We start from the raw sequence: 15,432 nt of genomic DNA on the forward strand, positions 1-15,432 counted from the left end.
CAAGATGGAACACTGCATGCTGGGTTCTGTAGTATCTACAGGTCACCGCTCCATTTTAAAGATGAGAGATAAGCTACAATTTGTTTTGTTTGGGTGTGGCTCTGAGGATCCTGATGTGGTGTTAATGTGGCCCTTAACTGAACAAAGTGTTGAGTATCCCTGTTCTACCAATAGAAAATTCCCTCAGGCTGGAGCTCACTTGCCCATGTTTCTCTCTTCCTGTGCTTCAGTTTTGCCAATCCCAGGCATTCAAAAATCACGTCAGCCCCATACAAATCATGAGAGTCACATATAACAATGACATTTTGACAAATAATAAACATTGGGATTTTTTTGTTTGCCTTCTTGTATTTGAACTTGTAGGGTGCACTTGGGTCATGTTCTCAGGCTTTTCTCTATAACCGGGAGGGCAAGAAACATACTCTTTTTAAAAATGAGAGCTGAGATTCTCACATGAATGCTTGACCCCACCCCAAATATCACACCAGCACACCGGTTTGCAAAATTGTACCACGTCCTCTGGTTCCTGACTGAATGCTGCATGTTTCTTCAGTGTTCAGGTCCCAATATAGACAAAGTGAGGAATAGCTATTGTTATTGGTTTTGAAACGCGTGAAAATAAAATTAAACATTAAAACATGTACTTGCACAAAATAGGAAAAAAGTGTGACTATTTTTCCAAATGTTCCCATTCTTCATCTAAATTCCATACATGTCACATTCTTACTGTCTGACAGAAAATGATAGCTGAAGGAGGAGCTTTATGGGTAGTTTAAATGCCTCCACTCATGGTCCTGTATTAAATACTAATTTGTGTGTTAAGGTCCACTTATAATTTCCGATGCTTCCGTATTGCACTGTGCACAATATGGACAAACTGTGTAATCTCATTATAAGACAATTTATTGCTTATTTCAAATGAGATCTAATTTTTCCAGATATTTATTTCTAGAGAAAGATATACTGCACAGACTTATGTGTAAAAAGAGAGAAAAAAATAAATGCTGTAAATAAGTAGTAGAAGAAAATTAGTCACTCAACTATTATGATTCTGTATTAATCATAAAGCAAAAAGATACATTTAACTTTTTTAATCGTTTGTGTGTTCGGGGGGTTTGTGCAGCAAATTAATTATTCAAATTAAATAGTTTAAATGACTGATGGATTCGAGTTTTGCACCTCCATAAGGTTTGTCTTATAGCTACATGTCTTTATCTTCAACAGCATTGGCTGAAGTGTGTTGCAATGGGTGAAATATTACATAAACCCAGCCAAGATTGAGCTCTTTATTCTCCATGCATGTATGGGTAAGGAACCGCTCTACTTTGTAATATGGTACTAGTCTGTTCCATAACCAAATACTGTAATTTGTGAAAGAAATTACACTGGGAAAGATTCAGATGACCAGTGTATTGTGCTGAGGCTAATTCCAAAGCAGACTCGTTCGTTTAACCCCTGTCATTCAGATGTATTATTATTTGATAAGGGAGCACAATGGGATGGAGTCAACCAAAAACACAAACTAGCCATGCCCAACTACACAGCATAAAGTATGTCACTTGTTAAGGATTTGGGAAAATTATGAGCAAAACAGTGAAACATAAGAGCTCTTGAGGCCCAGCTCTGAAAGGTGCATTGAGCCCTCTCCAATCCCATTGTCCGAGGATCAAGTCCTTCAGTAACATCTGTTTTTAATCTTTCCATGAGATTGCCAGCCTGAAAATTGCATCACATCTTTCACAAATTGCCAGCTACATTGATTTGATGGAAGATCTTAACACCCACAAACAATATCTTTAGCTAAACATAGTCCTCGTTCATACTGGAATTTCAGCCACCAGTGTAGCTGCATTGGTGCAGAACCCTAGTGTATATATGATTTACCCTGTTGTGTACGGTTGCCAACTGTCTTATCATACATACCCAAACACCCTTGCCCTGCCCCTGCCCTGCCCCTTCTCTGAGGCCCCGCCCCTTCTCCGTTGCTCACTCTCCCCCACCCTCACTCACTTTCACCGGGCTGGGGCAGGGGTTGGGGTACAGAAGGGGGTTTGGGCTCTGGGCTTGGGGGTGGGGTCGAGGGGTTCAGAGTGTGGGAGGGAGCTCCGGGCTGAGCCTGGATCATGGGGTTGGGATGGGGGTGTGGGCTCTGGGAGGGAGTTTGGGTACTGGAGGGGGCTCAGGGCTGAGGCAGGGGTCTGGGCTGCAGCAGGAGGTACGGGGTGCAAGCTAGGGTTGCCAACTTTCTAATTGCACAAAACTGAACATCCTTGCCCTGTCCCGTTCCCCGACGCCTCCACCCCAGCCCCGTCCCCCATTCACTCTAGTTCCTCTCTTCCTGTCGCAGCCCTAGGGCAGCCTGTACCCTAAACCCCTCATCAACAGCCCCACCCCAGAGCCGGCACCCCCAGCTGGAGCCCTCATCCCCCCGCACTCCAACCATCTTCCACAGCCCTGAGCGCCCTCCCACACTCCGAACCCCTCGGCCGCACCCCCACCACACATCACCTCTGTATTGGCGCACATAATGAAATTCATTCTGCACAAGGGTGGGAAAAATTGGAGGGAGCACTGGTGCTGAGAGGAAGTTGGAGTGTGGGAGGGGGTTCTGATCTGGGGCAGGGGATTTGGGGTGTGGGAGTGGGTGTGGGCTATGGGAGAGAGTTTGGGTGCAGGAGGGGGCTCAGGGATGGAGTAGAGGTTTCGGGGTGCGGGGTCTGGGAGGCAGTTAGTGTTTGGGCTTCAGCCGGGCGGCACTTACCTCAGGCAGCTCCCAGTTGGCGGTGCAATGGGGCTATGGCAGGTTCCCTCCTGGCCTGGCTCCACACTGCTCCCAGATGTGGCCGGCATGTCCAGGCCCTAGGCGGAGGCACGACCAAGCAGCAATTCACGGTCCGTGCTGCCTGCGCCTGGAGGCACCACCTCCGCAGCTCCCATTGGCCGCAGTTTCTGGCCAATGGGAGCTGCAGAGCCGGTGTTGGCTCCTAGGGGCTGCAGGGACATGCCATCCGCTTCCGGGGAGCTGCGCAGAGTCAGGGCAGGCAGGAAGCCTACCTTAGCCCTGACGACCGGACTTTTAATGGCCCGGTGCTGACCGGAGCCGCCAGGATCCCTTTTTGACTGGGCGTTCTGGTAGAAAAATATGGACACCTGGCAACCCTAGTGCAGGCTCCGGCTGGGAGGCGATTATCTCGGGCGGCTCCCAGTCGGCGGTGTAGCACTAATGCAGGCTGCCTGCCTGCCTTGGCCCTGTGCCACTCCCAGAAGCAGCTGGCACATCCCTGCGGCCCCGGGGGTGGGGGGAGTATTAGGGGGCTCCGTGCGCTGCTTGCACCCACAAGCACCACCCCTGCAGTTCCCATTGGCCGCAGTTCCCGGCCAAGGGGAGCTGCAGAGTCAGTGCTGGGGGTGGGGGCAGCATGCAGAGCCGTCTGCCCCCCCTCAGGGGCTGCAGGGACATGCCAGCTGCCTTAGCCCCGCTGCACCACCGCACTTTCAGCGCCTAATATCTCCAGGTTTGGCTTTAGTAGCCTCCGGGAGATAGGCCTGATTCCGGGAGACTCCCGGTGAAACCAGGAGGATTGGGAACCCTACTGTTGTGGTATGATTTACCCCGATTTACTCCGCTAGCTGAAATCTCAATATTGACTTTACAAAGCCGTAATCTCTTTCTACTTGGAATGATGATTTCTCATTGCAAAACATTTTCTATCTAGTTTTTTCCGTCGTGTATACAGTCAGAAAGAGAACGAAACTGTTCTAGATATTCCTTTGACTTAAAAGTGTATTTGCAGATGATAGGGAGGTTGCTGAATTTTCAGAAGCAGAGTTAAGTAGTGCTGCTGTTAGCAGTTTCAGAGCAAGCAAACAAAGTATTAAATAGCATTGTCCATTCTTTTTCTACAATTTCCTACCACTTTGACATCAATTTATTTTTAATGAAATATTTTTCCTGGCACTCCTTTAAAAAAAAAAAAAAAAAAGAGAGAGAGGGAGGAGATGGGGAGGGTGGTAGAAGTGCTGTGGAATGCTGAAATGGGGAAGCAAATTATATCTTTGCATGGTGTCAGAATATTAAAACCATTCTGACATTGCATATGTTTTGCCCCTTAAGCAAATTGAGTCCGATCCTCAGCATTTCCCTCCATCCCACCCCCTTCCATTAGTTAATATGTCAGCAGCACATCTCTCAAAAGTTATGGCATAATCCACAGAAGGAAAGGAAGGTTACATTTAACAAAACTATGGAATAAAAGTCAACTGCAGCATAAAAAGCACTGAAAGTGGGAGAAAGGAAAAGAACTAACTTCTGTGTCACAGCACTGGAGATATGGGTTGTTTACTGAGTTGTGCAACATTGTGTATTATTTTGCAATAACTCATAGGGCATTATTAATTGGCTAAAATGCAAAATGAGGTAAATATATAAAATTAAATAATTTACCACTTCCCAGAATGCCTTTCACGTAGCTTAGATCCTAGAGTGCTTTATGAATTAATAAACTGATTTACAGACTAAGTATATATTATATCCTCCATGCTATTCAGTGATTAGCTGCATATAAATTCTAGCATTCTTTAGAGAATTTGTTTATACAGAGGCTGCCTCACCAGAAAAATATCCTAAATCATTATAGTGTTTTATATGGTGTCTCCATCATATCCTCCCCCAAACACCTCTACAACATATACAATGATATTTTTCAAAGGAGGATAATACTTAGTAAATTAAAAATTTGTCACGAGTCATGGGCATGTTTGACTTTAAATTCATTGGGTAATATCCTAGCTCTATTGAAGTTAATGGCAAAAACTCACATTGACTTCAATGGGGCCAAGATTTCTCCTATTAGCTGCAGAGATTCTTCTGAAGAATTGCATTCATGGAGAGGAATGGAGGGAGAAAGGCCAGGGGGCCCCCTGGCTTGTAAAACAAAACAACCCCCCCAAACTCTTAATATATTCCATTCCCCTTTCCCCCCCGCTCCACGATCCCTATCCCCAGCAATCTCTGCTCATTTCCTGTAGAAACACCAGTTGTGTCCTTTCTTGTAAACAGCTGAGGCCGGTCTGTTTCAGTTTATTGTTTCATACTAGTTAAAGTAAGTGACAGGCAAGAGCAGCATAATAAGGAAAAAGTGAAAACTGGGAGAAAATAAGGGAACTCACTTCTAAAATCATGTGTCCCAGGGATAGTCTGTGAGACCTGGAAGGTATATTCCATGTGGAAATTAAACTTATCTTGCAGTGTATCAGAACTGAAATTTGCCTTTTCTTCTTTCTCAATAGGGCAAACAGTTGCCATGCAAATAAGTACGTGCCTATCCTTTCAAGCCTAGCTAGACACTTTCTTGGCCACAGGTGGCATGGAATATGTGCTTCTCTCTGTGTTCTGCCTTAGCTGTTACAGCATTAGAGACAACAACTGGGTCCACACATGACCTATAGTGTGCTTGTAGTGTTGTCGTAGCTGCATTGGTCCCAGGATACATTTCCCAGACCTGAAGAAAAGCTTTGTGTAAGCTCGAAAGCTTCTCTCTCTCACCAACAGAAGCTGGTCCAATAAAAGATATTACCTCACCCACCTTGTCTATGAAGCATGTTTGGCAGTTGTAAGATCTGGACACAAAACACTTCAACTGCAGTCTGTCTGTGCTGCAGCATTTCAGTCTATGTAGTGCTTTCTGCCTACACTCTAGGCTCAATCGTCATGCCTTATGTTTGCTGCAAAATGTTTTAAGCAGCTTTTGTGCGATTAGATTTAGTGGGTTTTCTCACAGTCCCACTGTTATGCGCTCAGTAACAAATTCCAATCCTGCTGCAGTCCAGAGTCTTTATCAATGAAGAGCGCATGATAGATCCAAACCATGATGCAGGACTCTCTTGTCCAATGAAGTTTGACTTTCTGAGATACCAAAAGGAGCATTAATCTGTGAGCAGTTTATCCTGTGAAAAACACATTTCATAATATAATGCCAATCTGGAGCGTTTTTCTTTAAAATAAGTGTTGTACTGTTAGGTAGGCAAGATACAGACCTGAGCTCTGATCTCTCATATGATTTGCCCAAACATTTTACGTTAAACCACAGTATATTTAATGAACTCAAAATAGTGGGTAGCTGACTACCAGTTCAGAAGCCTTACCGACTAAGGCCTTATCTTCACTGGAAAGTTTTTTTTTGTATAAGCAAATGTGTGAATTTAAGAGTTCCTTTTTTCTTTTTCTTTTTTCAGTTTAATTTATCACTTGGGAAGGAGTTTAAGATAAACTGAAAAAAGCCTCTCTTGTACTAGAATAAGAGGGGTTATACTGGAATTATTGCCAAGTGGTTCAATGAAAGAAACGTGCCAATTGTAAAGTAGAACAATGGAACAGGGAATGTGTGATAAGAGTTTTTGGTACAGCTGCATGGAGAACAGGGGCTGTGATAGCTGAAGGGAAGGGAACTTGTGACAGCTGGATAGATACAGAAATTGCTGCGAAGTAAAAGGAAGAAAGAAAATAGTTTCCCTGATGCAGTAATGGGTAGTTGAACTTTGGATACAATCATTATTGATTATTATTGTCTGTATTACTGTGGCACCTAGGAGTCCCAGTCACGGATTAGGACCCCATCATGCTAGGCACTATACAGACACAGAACAAAAACATAGTCCCTGCCCAAAAGAGCTTACTATTTAAGAATAAGGGTATGTCTACACTTACAGAGTTTTTGCGCTCTAAGATAGGGAACCGGTGAAAGTAAAGTGCTGGTTTGTGTACTCACTCAATTCCTCAGGTGTCAGAGAGTGTTTACACTACCAGCACTTCCATCGCTGATGAGAGCAGTACTGTAGGGCAGCTATCCCACAATGCAGCTCTCTCGATAGGTCTTGTGGGAAGGGGGGAGGGGGAGTAGAAGGCATTCTGGATCTCTGCTCAGTGCCCCATGCTGCCCTGCTTCATGTCCCAGCAGCCCCATTACTTCCTTGTTTCTTTCATGGCATTTTTTTTAACCTCCCTTCTGTCTGGCTGCTTTCCCTGCCATATCTACAAGCAAAGGGAAAGGGAGTTTCAAACTTCCCGAGGCTTATAGGGGGTGGGGCGAATGTCCGTTTACTTGGCGTCAGAGCAGTGGAGATGCTGGCCAGAGTGGTCACTTTTGGAACCGTGGGATATCCTTTGGAGGCCAAAAGGAGTTTACACTGGTAGAACGTGTCTTCACTTTCACAACAGCACAAAAAGAACAGCGGTAAGAGCTATATGCCTCTCGTGAAGGTGGTTTTCTTTTTGCGGTGAAACTTTTGAGTTTCACCGCAAAAAGTCATTAACAGTCATAGACGCTCCTGCGGTTTTAGCGCAAAAAAGGGATTTTTTGAGCTTTAAATGGTAAGTGTAGACATACCCTAAGACAAGAGACAACAGATGAAAACAGTCTGACAAAGGTGTACAAGGAAACAATGAGACAATGTTGGTCCGCATGATAAGCAGCAGGCTCAGTGCACCAGCAGTCTAACTGTTGTCAAGGGTTTGTAGCATCTAGAATTACCACAAAAGCTGCATCTCTTGATCATCCTGAAAGGATGATGATACAGTTAGTGTTAATTAGCTAGTGTCAGACCATGGGGTATAGTGAATGCTTATAAGTCTGTGCTAATAGGCACCCTGGAATATCAACACATGGGCTCTTGTGGTGTCCATGATGTTGTGAAAGTGTTGTCATTCTTCTGAGATTGTGGTGTCTCCTGTAGTCACAGGGCTTGTCCCTATATTGTGCAGTCATAACAGCCAGTGCAAAATGGGCGTCAAATGCTATTGTATCAGAGTGGTAACATTTTGCACAGGTGTAAATGACTGTTACCCCTTTTCGCCCCAGTAGTTAGTTAATATTCAGGTTGTTTCTGTAAGGAGAGAAATTGATGATGGAGTCGGGTGTTTTGTTTTTTTAATGAAATCCAGTTTATTTACATAGAAGGCACACAAAGTCCTGTTTCCCTCAACACAGGAGGACTCAAACAGCAGGAGTCAGTTTCTTTGCTCTCAGTTTCAAGCCTCTTTCCATCCAGCACTCTATCAAAAAACACTCTCTCAGCTTTTTCTCATAAGGGCTTCTCTGGCTGTCTCCGTTGGCTTCTATAGTGTTTCTGCTGCTCCTCTCTCTCTCACACACATTCACACAGCTCCATCACCCAGCCCCCTGTAGTATTTGCATTTTAGACCCCAGGGGAAGCCCCTCAGACAGCATGGCTCAACTCCTGCTCCAGCCTTGCATGTGGCCCGTGTTTTAGACGGCGACTTCTGTTGTTTTAGCTATCTATTCCATAAATTGCTTTTTACATGTATCCTGAATGAAGGGCTGGGCAGCTGTTACAGCTGCAAACTTCAATGAGCTTTCACTCAGCTCCCAGCATAACATGACTGCAAGGAGAAAGGCAAAGGAGAGTCAGACCAATAGGTGCCATGGCCATGTTCTGAGGCCCTGCCTAGACTAAGCAAAGAAATGTAATGTCCTTGCTATGGTTTAGGACGTCCAGACAGCAGCACCTTTTATTGATAAACCCATTTTGGTGACTCCATGGATGCAGCACATGTTACAACCATTTATTTCACCAAAGTATTCGGTGGCTGCTGCAGCGCTTACCCCATAGTGCTCTTGGGTAACTTTGAAATGTTATGCACTGTGTTGTGGGATAAACGTAGGAGGACCAGTGCAGTTCCAGCATTCATGGCTTCCACACGCGGGAGAAACCATTGTAGACTCCATTCAGCTGCACTCATTTGGGCAACACTTTGTACTGCTGTTGTGTGCAGATACATGGGACTATGCAAAGGTCACTAGCTCAAAGCATTCCAAGTGGGGGTGCTCTTGCTACAGTTCTATGCTGTGGCTTACTATGCATTTTACAACAGTACATATAAACTTGTCAGAAGACAAAAAGGAAATGAAGTGACCCGTATTCTTTAATTTTTAAACGTTCTCTCCCAGAAAGAGTCGAAATGATAGAATGTTGTCAAGTTTCCGTGTGACTCAACTCATTGTTTTCATTCTCTCCCCTTGACAGTTATTCAACCTTCAAGAATTCCAGTTATTGCTCCTCTAACCACACGGAAAACATCTTCTTTTTATAAACATATCCCCACATTCAGTATATGTATATTTTTAAAGCAGCGGTGGTACTACATACACAGCGTTCGCATGCAACTAGTGCTGGTTGCTGGGCAACTAGCTGGAGGCATGTTCAGGATGAGGAGACAGGCCAGCAAGAATGATTTAAAAAGCTTCTGTGTTGAAGAGCGATGTTGAGGAGAAAGTCCAAAATCAGCTAGTCAGTTCAATAAAATGGTGTCCAAGTCCAACCCTTTGAGGCTGAATTACACCTTAATTTTAAAAGCTCAGTTGCAGGGGAATTGTAAGGGCAGAACAAAGCGGGGAATTTACCCCAAGCCTATAAAATGAAGGAGGCTTGACCACAGGGATAAGTATGGATAGCTCATAAATTGTGCTCTGGACTGAGTGGGAACAGGAACGTACCCCTTGTCCGTTTGTGGATGGTGTGTTTAGAAGCACATGGACCCTCTTGATTTTCCTGGCTTACCAAGCGTGGATCTGAATAATGGAGAAGCATAGCGTGGCTACACAGGAGATCTTACAGCAGCGCAGCTGCATCAGTACAGCTCGCTGTACCACTGAAAGATCTCTAGTGTGGACATAGCCTTAGATCCAAAGCTCAGACTCCACTAAAAGAAAATGACAATGGCAAGCACAGCCTCACCTTCTGAAATCAAATTGCACAGTGGCAGGGTTATTAGTGGATTGTCCTTTGAACTGAGCAGGAAGAGTGAACATTCAGTAAATGAACCGAAGAAGGTTTAAACTCAGAGTCTCCAGAGAAAATAAGAATTACAGTTTTGAATACCAGCTGAATCTTCTCTCCATGATTTGTAGTGCAGAACATCAAATCATGCTCAGCAATAACTTAGAATCCAACCTAGTGTGCATATGCATAACTACAAGTGTTTAACAAAGAACACAGGAAGAAAAAGCGCATACGTTTTTTTCTAATGAATGCTGCACTTTCAAAAATGTTGTCATTTACCTCGCCACATAAGGCTGGGTTTCTTACTCTTGAGAAAACATCCTTTCATTATCAATAGAAATGCCAACATATATCTGACTGAGTGGCCCGCTATGGTTTATTTTGTTTGCTTGTTTGGGATTTTTTAAAAAAATTATGTATTTATTTATTTTGCAGTGCATAAGATGATGAAAACTGCAATGGGCTAACAGATGAAAAAGGGGTTTTCTGTCTGTAGATGGTTCAGTACTGAGGGTGCAGAGAAAAATCCACCCCGTTATGTGACATTCTTGGTAAAAGTGAGAACTCTTACTGAAAAATATGTGTTTGAAGATTAGTTAGGCAGGTGGCAAGCCATGACTAATGCTCATTGTACCGAGATATGCTTGATTTAGTGTTAACTTGCCCTCCACCTCTCCCTCCTACCCCATGTTTGGTTTGTGTATCTGATGTAGCCTGTTGAAATCTACCCTGTAACCTCATAGGAGCAGGGTCTTTTTAAGATGTGTTAGTACAGTGCCTAGCACAACAGATGATACAATGTTGAGGAATGAAACACTGCAATAACTGAGAGCCAATAAGAACTCTCTTGGTCTACTGAAATTTTGACTGTGCACCATAGTCACAATCCTCCAGGCAAGATGAGCTGCAAGCACCAGTAGCTGCAAAAATTTCAGGTTAACTATAAAAGCAAAATGAAATCTCTCTTCCCAGAGCTAGTGAAACTCTTCCCTTGACCATATAAAAAAAAAAAAAAATCCACTCAAAGCTGCAGGAAACAGGCTTGGCAATGGTGATTCTAGTTCTAGTTGTTTGTTTCTCTATGTTGTAAGGTTACAGCTCAAGAATTAAACTACTTGAAAAGGAGATCTAAGGAAACTAGCATCCCGAAGGGGCAGAGGGCGATGTTGGTGGTCATTTTATGCTGCTTGCCAAGGCACTCTTGTAAAAGAGGAGTTATACCTCAATGGGTTTGTGTGCCTTTGTGAAATAAATTAAAATAAACAAAGTAACATTAAGTAAATGCTGGTGTTCAGGCCTGTGTTGCATGAGAGCACATGGTGTGTGGGACTCTGAAAACCACAACTGTCCACTGGAAACAAGAATTACTAACCACCCTGGCATGGCCCTTTGATCATGCTGCTGATATTAATTTCCTGCAGGTCATGACCACTGGTGGTTAGTAAAAAGCCATGACACTTTTTGCTCCATAGGGGTGTTTAGACGAAGTTCCAAGCTACACTGAGTTCCCACCGTATTATAGGACCCTTTTTAGAAGCAATTTTGGGAAGTGGTTTCAGTGAAGAGTCCTGCTAGGTGATGTGCATGAGGCTTATATTTTTTTTAACTGATGGTTGGCTCTTTATGTCTCATCCTGTGTGTCCCTAACACCATGTCAAAGATTCACTTTGTTGGTAGGGTATTATTTCAGTCGTGACCCAGAAATGGGAGAGCTTCTAAACTGATTCACCGGTGCAGCTTTTCTATAGCACCTGGCTTTTCCTTAGAGGTTTGTCATCCAGGTATTACCCAGGTCTGATAACTGTCTCTTCATGAGTTCATAGTATAAAGCTGCGTGCTTATCGACAGTAGCCTCAGCGAAATGAAGGGTTCTTTCCAGGATCAAGATTTGGTACTTTACCATATTTAAAAAACTCCTTCAAGCCTTTTAGTCTACTGTGAGATGGTACTAGAGGAATACAATGTAAATATGTGAACATGCTATAGTTAGGTAGTGGTTAGGTTCATTCTTTATGGCACTGGTTAGCTTGTCTGTAGGTGTGCAACTTATAGCAAGTTCATAAATGCTATCAAAGATTTATCTTACCAAGGAAGAATTGAGTACATTGTCCATTCAGCCAGAAGCGGAGGCACCAGAGTGTAAGGGTGAGTGGACATATGAGTGAAGGGCTGAGCAGTGCTAACCAGGGAAAAAACGTTTAAAGGAAGGAGTGGAGCTTAAGGGTCTGAGAGGCATGTGAAGAACCCACTCATCTTGCAAAATGAGGTTGAGGTTTGATCCTTTCACACTGCCCCTTTTTAGTGTACTCAAACCCTGAATCAGAAGCTCTGATCAGAAAAATGGATAAACCAACAGCAGAAAGAGTTGGGGGTCTTGGTGTTTCAGACAAATGTTAATCATATATGCATCCATAGACAGTGAGCAGTAAGTGTATAGGATGACAATAAGGGAAACATTTTAAAACTTTTTTTAGCTGTGTATAGCTGAATCAGGTGATTTTTTTTTTAATTTAAGTTTTTACAACAAAGTGGGTAGATGGAGTCAAGTGGTATGTTGGAATTCCTTCAATTATGTCTCCCTAAATTCCTTGCTGGTTTCAATTGGAAAAGGTATTTTTTGCTTTCTGCCTTGAACTATACCATAGTATTGCTATGTGTTGTTCAAATGCTGCTGTTTTCTACCCTAGAACTGGCTGAGTGAAGTAATCTCTATGGATTGGATAGTGCCTTCTCATGCAATACAATACGCACCCATGCTGTCGGGCCTCTGCCAGGCACTGTGGTCCCTGCAAACCCAGAAACACACATCCAGGGGACATTCCCCAGCCAAGATGCCCTGCTCCTGGCTCTCAAGCCCAGTGACGGGTTCTCCGTGAGATCTTAGAGGAACATGCACACCAGTGTGTGTGTGTGTGGGGCGGGGGAATAGGACCACTGAGTCAGAAGACACCCAACTGCACTTCTGCAAGGGTTGGGAGACAATATACAGTAGTTGTCATATGGTTAAGCCCAACCCTATAGCCCTTACTCACCCAAGTAGTTGGATGAGTTAGGATGACTCAACATGAGTTAGCACTTTCCGAATTAGCTGTAGTATGAACGTCAGTAGTAGTTGCTGTTATTAGTATACTACATTCATCCCTTTTGAACTGGAATGCCCCGCTACTGCAGTGCTCTCAGTATTCTGCATTCTGCCTAATGCTCTTGCTCTTCATTACAGACTGGGTGGGTGTTCACATTTACTTCCCATGCTAACAAACCAACTGAGTAACTTTTCAGGAAACTCTTCAGATCAGTTCTGAAGTATGCCTCACAAAGCGACAACCTTTATTGCCAGGATGAATGAGTTTCTCAAATATTCATATGAAATAAACAACAGTAATCCTCCCAGGAGGCTGTTGGCAGATTGAAAATGGGAACAGGCAGTGATAAAAGATAGAACACAATCCCAAGGATTACTTTTAATTTACTAAATCATTATAGGTGTGGTCAAACTAGATCACAGTAGAATATGACAACTGCTAGGCACAAAGCTAACCAGGGATCCAAAGTTCACTCATCACACAAACTGGATAAATATTATGTAAGCATGTCAATCGCAGTGAATAAAAATAGCCTGTGGTTTACATAGCTCTTCCATCTTTAACTAGTTATTTTTAAATGTAAAATGAAACCTATTTATATATACATGTACAGTGCGTCTTATAGGTGAGGCTATGGGTGAGCCCTATATTAAGGTTGCCAAGCACGTTTATAAAGCACCCGTTTTTAATTGATTATAACTGTGCACTGACTGTGGCAGGGTTCTTGTAGGAAAAAAATAGTAGGTGATCATGTAATTAAAGACTGTATTATAATACATACACATAAGGTGGTCAAATAAAGGCTGCACAGGCAACCTTAATTCTTGCATTTCCTAACTTTTGAGTGCTTAACTTTGCAACCTTAATGACATTCTTGTGAGATAGGGCTGTTTTTTTATTGTAATTCTATATATAGTGTCACTGTGTGTATATAAATATGTGATAGTGTGGTATAAAGCTTTATCTGCCGGAGATTGGGATAGCTGCATTGCTTTTGAGTGGCAAAGCTATGAGTGAGAGATGTGGACCGTCTCAAATGCCAGGAAAACCTTCATCCTACTTTACATTATCATGTATTCTGTGTATAACACACACTTAAATTCACCCCATGCACACAAAGCCTAAGTATTTGGGCTCTGCACAGGGAAGCTGAAAAGGTGAAATTCACCCAGCTAGTCTGGAGACAAGGTACAGATTAGGGTTGCCAACTTTCTAATTGTTGAAAACCAAACACCCTTCCCTGCCCTCTGCCCCACCTCTTTCCCTAAGGCCCTGTCCCCCGCTCACTCCACTCCCCCCTCCTCTGTCACCCACTCTCCACGCACCCTTCTCCCTCACTCCTCCCCTCCCAGGATTCACTCGCTGCCTGCCCAGCCAGGCTGGGAGGGGCTGACATGGAGCCTGCCTGCAAGGTGGTAGGGAAGCGTCAGTCCCTGTAGCAAGGGGCTAGGGTCAGAGCAATTGGGGCACAGGGGGGACTGGTCCCCGGAGCAAGGGGCCGGCGTCGGGAGGGGTCAGTCTCTGTAGCGAGGGGCAGGGCTGGGGCAATCAGGGTACGGCAGGGCAGCAGGGGGCGCGGACAGGATCCCCCTCCGGGTGGCAGCACCTACTTCTTGCAGCCTGGTCTGGAAGCCAACCAGGACTCTCTGTCAGGTGTGAGCAGCTGAGCAGAGAGCAGCTCCTCCATGTGGTTCTAGCTACTGCTCGTCCCGCCCACCACGGAGGCTGGACAGCGATCATCCTCCTATGTCCAAACCAAACAAACAAAAAGGGCCCCGTCCCTAAACAGAATCTCCCCCAATTCCCCGAGAGCCCAAACCAACTCTCTTTCCCCAGCTACAGGAAAGGATTGATTCCCAAACACAGTGCCCAGGAGTGCTCGCCTTCCTCCAGCCAGGTCCCATTCCCTCCTATGCTGCAGACCCCACATGCAACCCTCTGTCCTTCCCTTTCCAGGCAGAGCTGGAGGTCACAGCCAAATACAGCTAGCTGAACTTCCTCCCGCTTAAGCCATGCAATATTTGCACCCAAAGCCCTGAACTATTTATTCTTCTTCGAGTGCTTGCTCATGTCAACTCCAGTTAGGTGTGTGTGCATTGCGTGCACAGTCGTTGGAAGGTTTTTCCCCTAGCAACACCTGTCGGGTCGGCTATGGAGCCCCCTGGAGTGGTGCCTTCATGGCGGTAAATACAGGTCCCTGCTGACCCCCCACCTCCTCAGTTCCTACTTACCACCAATGATGTTAATTGGAGCTGTGGTCGCTTGCTCTTGCAAGTGCTTCCCCTAGTTTCGTAGTCTCATAACTTAGTTTTGTAAATAGTTGAAGTTGTTAGCGTTTAGTTGTTAGTTTTAATAGGAGTGGGGGCTTCCCCCACCCCAGATTCCCACTCCCGCTTTGGGGTTCGGGACATGCCTCGATCCCAAGGGTTTAAATCCTACAGAGCCTGCCATTAGACCATGCCAACGGGCGACCCCCCACGACTCTTGTCTCAAGTGTCTAGGGGAGGCGCACGCACCAGACAGAATGGTGCAAGCTTTGCAAAGGATGAAG

The sequence above is a fragment of the Trachemys scripta genome, chromosome 3 (assembly GCF_013100865.1).
Source record: "Trachemys scripta elegans isolate TJP31775 chromosome 3, CAS_Tse_1.0, whole genome shotgun sequence".
In the NCBI taxonomy this organism is placed as follows: domain Eukaryota; kingdom Metazoa; phylum Chordata; order Testudines; family Emydidae; genus Trachemys; species Trachemys scripta.